The sequence below is a fragment of the Xiphophorus hellerii genome, chromosome 8 (assembly GCF_003331165.1).
Source record: "Xiphophorus hellerii strain 12219 chromosome 8, Xiphophorus_hellerii-4.1, whole genome shotgun sequence".
NCBI classification, from domain to species: domain Eukaryota; kingdom Metazoa; phylum Chordata; class Actinopteri; order Cyprinodontiformes; family Poeciliidae; genus Xiphophorus; species Xiphophorus hellerii.
The window spans coordinates 10,713,124-10,721,415 of NC_045679.1; the positions used below are offsets into that span (position 1 = coordinate 10,713,124).

General features: G+C 36.1%; 1 long non-coding RNA gene across 1 annotated transcript; it reads right to left on the minus strand.

The window, feature by feature from the left end:
* Positions 1 to 451: 451 nt before the first annotated feature.
* On the minus strand, positions 452 to 6,942 carry LOC116723896 (uncharacterized). The gene is made up of 3 exons (XR_004340068.1): positions 6,931 to 6,942; positions 6,099 to 6,100; positions 452 to 944 (listed from the first exon to the last, which is right to left on the minus strand). It is a non-coding gene; the product is annotated as an uncharacterized LOC116723896 (long non-coding RNA).
* Between the last annotated feature and the right edge of the window lie 1,350 nt (positions 6,943 to 8,292).

Sequence of the window (8,292 nt, forward strand, 5' to 3'; positions counted from 1 at the left end):
GCTTGTTATACACTGGAGCTTTCTTTTTGTGTATGGGAAGCACAACAAATCTTGAGAACATTGAGAGGGTAAGGTTTTCCAAAAAAGAAAAACATATCATAAAGGTTAACAGTTGTTTATATTGTTTATATGTATATATATAATCAAAATTCATAATAAAAAGTATTATCTTTAGCAGTTCTGCATACCATCCTCTGAGATGGTATCGACATAAATTTGTCTAAAAAGGCAATTTTTGCTAAAATAATGTATTTCTCAAACTGTTTGTTGAAGGTGGGATAAATAGTCAAGATGTGATTTTTACCAGTGACGTGCGGTCAGGGGAGGCAGGTGAGGCAGTGCCTCACCAGCCATCATGGAAAGAAACAAAATATATAATCATAAAGTAATTTAAATTGTTATATTCATCCGGTGGTTTGTACTAAAAAATATTTATTTTTCATGTAGCTTCACCAATTTCGATTTTTATTTGTTCAAAATCGCTGAATTTTCTTATTTTCCCATTCAAATGCTTGGAAGCGATGCCGGTGAGGCAGCAGCGAGCTCTGCCTCACCTTGGATTGCGCAACCCCTGGCTCTGCGCTGGCTGCTAAGCGGAGAGAGCATGTTGCTGTACGGCGTCAATAAAATGGTTTAAACAAATTTAATATGTGAACTTATTTCCAATAATTTAGCTTATGTATATAATGTACAGTGCTTTTTGTCACCAACTGTGTTTGTGTAACGTGTTTCGTGTAATGAGCGATTATAAACGGCAGAGAACAGGTTCGAGGTGAGGCAGGCAGTTCTCTTGCCTCATGGCAGGGGGCGCTCAAGATCCCAGACGTTCGTCTTGTTCACTCCTCAACTGCCGAGTAAGTGACAGCGAGCTAGGCTAAACGATTCGGGAAGCAAGTCAAGTGCAGCGATAGATTATAATAGAGATGGTGATTTTTTTCCTCTCGCTTATCCCGACTTTCGACATGGATGACTACATTACAACACTAAAAAAGTTTTCTCAAGTGGACTTTCAATCGAAGCAGGAGATAATAACCAAAGGAAGACCAACGCCGGAGCTGAAAGGTTTGTTTATTTTGTTTTGTTTTTTAAGGAAATGTGTGTTTTGTGAGCTACAGTTTGTATGTGTAAGAATGCAGAAGTGAAACATAACCTGTAAACTGCTGTCAATCTATGCATCTATTTGCAAATCTGATTCTGATGACGTCAGTGCCTCACCAGCTATGAACCTCACCGCACGTCACTGAGAAAAACATATCATAAAGGTTAACAGTTGTTTATATTGTTTATATGTATATATATAATCAAAATTCATAATAAAAAGTATTATCTTTAGCAGTTCTGCATACCATCCTCTGAGATGGTATCGACATAAATTTGTCTAAAAAGGCAATTTTTGCTAAAATAATGTATTTCTCAAACTGTTTGTTGAAGGTGGGATAAATAGTCAAGATGTGATTTTTACATAGTCTGTATTTAACCAGGGAAGCATGCTGTAGAGGTTCAGAGTGTCATCTCACCGCTGGAAAGCCCTGATGGCTTGGTGAACGCTTTTTTTCCCCCCCTTCTTAATAGGCTCTGCTTATTCCTACTGTCAGACAACTGCTTTATAAACACATTGTTAATTGGTTGTCCACGAGAGTAGGAGCATGCATTGGTTGTCTCTCTGCCTTGTTAGAACTGTAATGGACTGACAGTCTGTCAAGGGTCCACCTCTTGTTCACTCTCAGTGGGGATAAAGTCCTGTTCAATGATACTCTTGTCTAGATAAAGTGGTTAGAGGGAATGGATTTAAAGGTTTATCCATCAGTAAAATTGTTTTGGTAGCAGGCCAGCAGTCTGAGGCATTTGTGTTGGTCTAAGCTAATGGGGTAATTCTTATTGTCAATGACAATCAGACTAGATAAACATTTTCTCATCAACACAGAGATATTGAAGGCTGGTAACAATAAACAGATGAATCAGCTCTGTTTTGCATTCAGTGCACATTAACGCACTTATAGAAGAAAATATGGAACTGTGAGCTACTAACACCTGTGCATATGGCTTAGCATCTGTTAGCACAGACCCTCTCTGACCAGCATATTAACAAAGTCATGTGGCATTGTGTATTTCATATGGAACATTGGTGCATGTGAAATACTATTTAGTTTAAGGCTAAATAGTTACCTGATTCTTTCTTTATCAAAATGTACTAACGTGTATTCACCTTTCCAGATCTGTTTGACATTCACATTGTTTTATTGCAGAACTACTTAGGATTCAATGAGGAATTGATAAACTTGTTTTTATGTAAAAAAAAAAACAGTTAACCGAATTATTCTTAATAAAAAGAAAAAAAAAACACTGAATATTTTACATTTTTCTTGCTTTTACTTTGTTCTGGAATAGTTTGTAATCCGTCTAAAATCCCTTAACCTCAGCACAATCTGCTGTTTAAAAATGATGCATTGGTTGTCATTGCTGACAATTTCTTTTGTCAGATTTCTTTTCTCCACTCTGCCAGAGATGACAGGGTAGCACTACACCAAATTTTTCCAATAAACTACTTATTCAACATATTGTTAGAATCCTGAGTTGTTTTGTTTATACTGTACTCATTAGTTTCATTTTTATTTCTGTTTTACTTTACTTAGGCCTTCCTTAGTGATTCTACTTCATGTTTATTTCTTGTGTGTAGTTATTTTTTGTTACTCTAGTTCAATTATATTTAGTCATTCTTTAGTGTTAGATTTATTTCCTAGTCCCTTGTGTACTCACCCCTTCTACCACTTTCTCTCTCTCCCCAGTCTGTCTTCTGCTCTCTCCCCTCACACCTGCAACCCATTTCTAACCAACCATCAGTTATTTGTTCAGTAACCACCTCTCCAGAATATATACAACTCATTCTCAGTTTCTCCTGGCTGGTTCTTCCCATTATACTCTGTTATTTTCTCCAGATGTTCCCTGCTGGTTTCATTTAGATTTATGTATTTTGTTCTGCTCTGACTTACTGTGCTTCTCAAGTTTTTCTATCCATGCTTCCAGCTCCTGTCTGCATGATGGTCAATCCACAAACTCACACCCCATGACCGATATACTTTTAGATATAATTTTGTAAAAACATAGCCGGGTCTTTATGAAAACAATTATTTCCTCCACATTGCTTGAAAAAAAGGTTGGTTTAAGAAAAGTGTTCACCCACATGGATCCCCTGACTGTTGTATCAAACTTCCCAACCCATAGGGGGCAGTGTTGGGAATAGGTAACACCTCTGTTAGCCAATCACAATCCTGTTAGGAATGGAATATGGCACTAGGTTCATTTGAGTGGACAGAGAGGTTGAAATACTTTTAAATACCACGTTAGAACATAAAATTAATATAATACAAGACAATGTTCATCAGGAACAGCGTCAAAGCAAGTACCCAGACGGTGAAAGGATTCATTTTAAACAGCAGTACCAATGTAGAGCAAATGGTATAAACAAAATTAATTTACTTATGAGTTAGTCTGATGAGGTTCATTTGTCAGATTAAAAGTACCTTTTGAAAATAAAAAACTTCATGCTGCTATTAAGCATAAATTAAGCGCACATTTCTGTATTAAGAATGTTTAATACAGAAATGTATTAAACATGTCTGTTTAATACATTTAACAGAAATGTTTAACTCAATAAAATGTTTATTTCATTGATTTGCTGTAATATTTTAATCTTCCAAGGAATTAAATGTCATCAGCTGTAAGTGGAAAATAATCACAAAAGAAAACAATGAAAATATCAATCTGTATGTAGTTAACCTGTACAATGTGCTTTGCTTATTGAGATACTTGAATAACTTTTGAATAATAAATTAAAATTTTTGAAAACAATGATACATACAAACCTATTCCTTTCTCTCAAGTGAGCATGCATTGCAGTTCTGGTTGTCCAAATACATTGAGGTTCAGGGTCAATAATACAACTCAACCCCTCTGAAAATATACTTTGTAGATTATTATGACTTGTTAGCAGTTAGCATGAGGCTAATACAAGTATGATAAAAGGATAGGGCTTCTGCTTTTTGTCAATATTAGCATTTTATTGTTCCTGCTGATGTCATTTACTAGATAAATGGAAATGCTCACAAGGTACTGAAATAAATATCTGAGATTAGTGAGAGAAAACCTATTGATTAAGCATTACTGATGTTTGCAAAAGCAATTATGAGACACAGTATGCATCTTGCAACATTTCATTTTTGTCGTGTCTGCAGAACTAAACTGTTTCCATAAATCAAGTAAAATATTTTTATGCAGTTTTAACATGAATGAATAAGATAAAATATCCTATTCATGCAGTAATATATAATCATGCTATGATTATATATTACTGCTAAATATTAGCAACATTTTGTGAAATTTGCCTGAACTTTAGAGGTATTAACAACAATGCAAGGCTTAATATTTCAGCAGAAACTGGAAAAACAGGGAAACAATATAATGTTTTAAAAAATGTTAACTACAGCTCTCTTATAAAACAGAAGTGAAAATGCCACAGCTTTCTTCTGAGGCATTTTTCCTATTTACTTAGAGAATGTAAAGGAAACATGCATTTGAGCTTTTAAAGTTCTAAGTGACATTGAAAGAAACAGAACTCAGAATAAAATGTATATTTCTGAGGCAATGTTTCTGACTTAAAACTTTCTTTCATTTTTGCTATTCATTTCTTTCAGTCTAACAAGCCAGTTGTCAAAAACGTTCAAACTGGATAGGATAGCAAAAAGGAATGAGCTGAAAAAACTGAAAACAAACAGCAAAAGAGAAAACAGACAGACTTCTCCAATTTGTTGTCTGCATGCCACTTTGGTGTCCTTGGGGTGAAAACAGCATTGTTTTCTACTATTGAATCTGGATTCTGAATTCTGGGACAATGGTCCGAAGAGCAGCAGACAAGCACTGCATGTCTGTGTGAATAAATAGAACTTTGGAGCGAAAGACTTAAAATTTAGCATGTATGGAGCCAACCCATACCACCTCATAAGTCAAACGAGTTGGTGCGGCTGGCACACTGTCATTTATTGATTAAGTTGTTGCTTATGAAAGCTTCAGGATGAATGCAACACTATACAGGAATATGCAGCCAAAAGGACCCAAAGTAAATGGATGTTTTTCCTAGTTGTTATAATTCTCATCTCAATTTAAAGTGACGCTGATCTATTTCAAAACTCCTGATTAGGGTTGTTATATTTAATAAAGATTCCATCTGCTGCTGCTGAGATGAAAAAGATTAACTGAATAGGTTTAAATAATATGTTAAACTGTCTTTGTACTCAAAACTGGAAAAGGACTTTAATTGGTCAAAAACCATCTGCACTCACCGATTTATTTTTTTCAAAGTGCTATACACTCATTAGCTACTTTATTAGGTACAACCTGCTAGTTCCAAGTTGGGGCATTTTCTGCATTTAAAACTGTCCTAATTCTTCCACAAGGTTTCTGAAACATTATTTTAAGACTTTGATGCATAGTGATGGCATTTTAGTATATCTCAGTTGCTCCTGATATTTTCAGCTGCATTTTCATAATGTGAAGTTCCTGTCCCAAATGCAAAACAAGCTCTTATGGATTGAGATTTGGTGATATTAAAAAAAAGAGGTAATTATTTAATGCTAGCTTTGGATAAAACGTTTGGCTCCTTCTTCCTCTTTTAATTTTGCCCGGGATCGGCGAGTGACGCTCTCCGTGGGCGACGTGCAGCGACCGCGTGCTGGTAAAACGAAACAACAACAAAGCGTGTTGACGTCACAGATCACAGAGTTTAATCTCATACAAAGCAATGAACAACAAAACTGCAGAGGAACAGAGATATGCATTTTTCATAAGAATAAAGACACACAAGGGGGAAGACAGACAAACACAAAACAAATACAAAAAGGCAAAAAATAGCGGCCGCTCTCTCTCTCTCTGCGTGCTCCGTGTACGTAATTTTTATACCAAAATAGGTGTTTCCCTATTTAATTTATGCAGCCAAGGCGTTCCGTTCTTTGACCAATTAGAAACTCCCTCAGCACTCAGAGAACTTGGGAACTCCCCTCATTTCAGCTCCGATGTCTGGTTTTTATCTAAGTGAAAGGGCGGACCACTTCGTCTTGGGCCGTGCCAGGTACGGGGAGAGGCGCCAAAGAGTCTGTAACTCCTATCGGAATGTAAATTTTATTGCTTTGTGTCTGTCAGCGGGGGAGGAAGAAAAGGCCCTGCTTTGTCTGCTTTCCGCATCTCAGACGAGACCTGTTCCAAATAAGAGTATTGTATAGAACTGTTACACATGTCGTATATTGGCTATATTAAACACCAAAAAATAATCATTTTTCTTAACAGTGGCTATGGAGTATATTACGAATTCACTGTCATTAAATAACCTGAGCTATATGACATGGTACATTGTCCTGATAGCCATCAGAAGAAACACTGGCAACATAAAGAGACAGACATGATCAGTAACATCCCTTAGGGTGGCTATGGTATTAACTACAATGCTCAAATGGATATTAAAAGGTGACAAGAAAATGAAAATGAGTTTACTGCATTAACGTTCATAGTTCAACACCTAAACATTTTTGAACAAGCTCCGTAACTCCAACTTTTTCCATTTGTTATAGTTTGTCTAAAATAAAATTGATGCTTCCATATCTTAAACTTAGTTAAATGCAAAGTTCTCAAAAAATGTGACCTCTATTCATGATGATATTAACTGGGGTCACAAAGTTCACCACCAGCAGCGGCCTGAACTGTTTCAAGACAGAATGGATGTTTCAGTTTCTGCTCGAATGTTCCAGGCAAAACGATTTCAATCCATTGTGCAATTTCATTGAACCAATGCAAATTGTACTCTCAGTTTCTTGTTCTTATCTGATAGAAGTGGTACATGGTGTGGTGTTTTCTTGCTATAGCCAATCTGCTACAAGTTGTAACGTGATCTGCATTTAGACATGGTATTTTGCATACCTTGGTTGTGAGAAGGTGCTATTTGTTGCTTTTGTGACTATTTTTATGCACTTTTAATGTATATTTCTATCATATCAAGCCACTACCAACTGTTCTCTAACTTCTGACATCAACAATGACATTTTCACCCACACAACTGTTTATGGAAGTCATGCTCATATTATCTAGATGTCTAAATACACCGAGTTGCTGCCATTTGATAGGCTGATTCACCTTCTTGCAAATGAACATCCATAACTACAAACCTTGTTTGTGACTATATATTCAAATGAGCTGGACGTAAAGATATATATATATATTTTTTTTTTTTTTTTTTTGCAAAGTTCTAGTTTGCATTTTCTTTTGTCAATGGCATAAATTACTGAAGTCTTCGCTTCACTAAACCATCTCATTTGACTGTGTTGACGTGCGTGGGCGGGTGTGTGTGTGTGGTGAATGCTAGCCAGCCTCAACAACACTGAAATATTAACATTCCTCCCAACAAAAAAGGCTATTTGATTAGAAAGAAATGGTGTACTGATGAGGGCAAGGAAAAAAATAAAATAAAATGAGGCATCTCTTTGGCTGTCTCAGTGAATCAAGGTTTCCACACCTACCCAGACAGCACAGTTATGAGTTTGTCAGACATCAATAGTAAGTGGATGTTTCATGCCCCAAAATGCCCTGGTGGAAATCCATCCACTTCCTGAATACCAATTGTTATCTGGTTCTACTGAAGTATCACCTCATTTTTTAATGTACGTGCATTTAGGACATACTCACACTCTTATGGTTGATTTGTTTGGCTTAAAATCATATGTAAGAAAAAGATAGCCACAGGTAAGTTATAATTAACAGATTTTCCTATTCTAAATGGGTAGCAGACTGATTTTTTTGGATTGTGCTATAGCAATGTTTGTCAGGAGTTGTGGGAGAGATTTTTCCAAGTATGTTTTCCTTCAATCTATTTGTTGACAGCAGTCACAAATATTAGGTTATTCCGACTCCAAATTAAAAATGTATGACTGGAAGGCATACTTGGGAGACAAACGTGTCACATATTCTCCTGTCAGAAGAACTCAAACTTCTTCCATTTTTGAATTCAAATCCAAACTTCATTTTATTCATTTATTATGGTATAATGATGCCGTCAAATATACACTTAATGTGTGGAAAAGGTAGGGAGGAACGAGTAGTAGTAGGAGCAAACACACAAGATGCTGCCACCAAAAAACTTTACAGCTGGGACTCTGTTTCTAGGCTTGCAGTTTTCAGATGGTCATCAAAATAAAATACTTTGGTTTTGGATTTATCACTCAGCAGTCCTTAAGTGCATTTGTAAACCGTAAT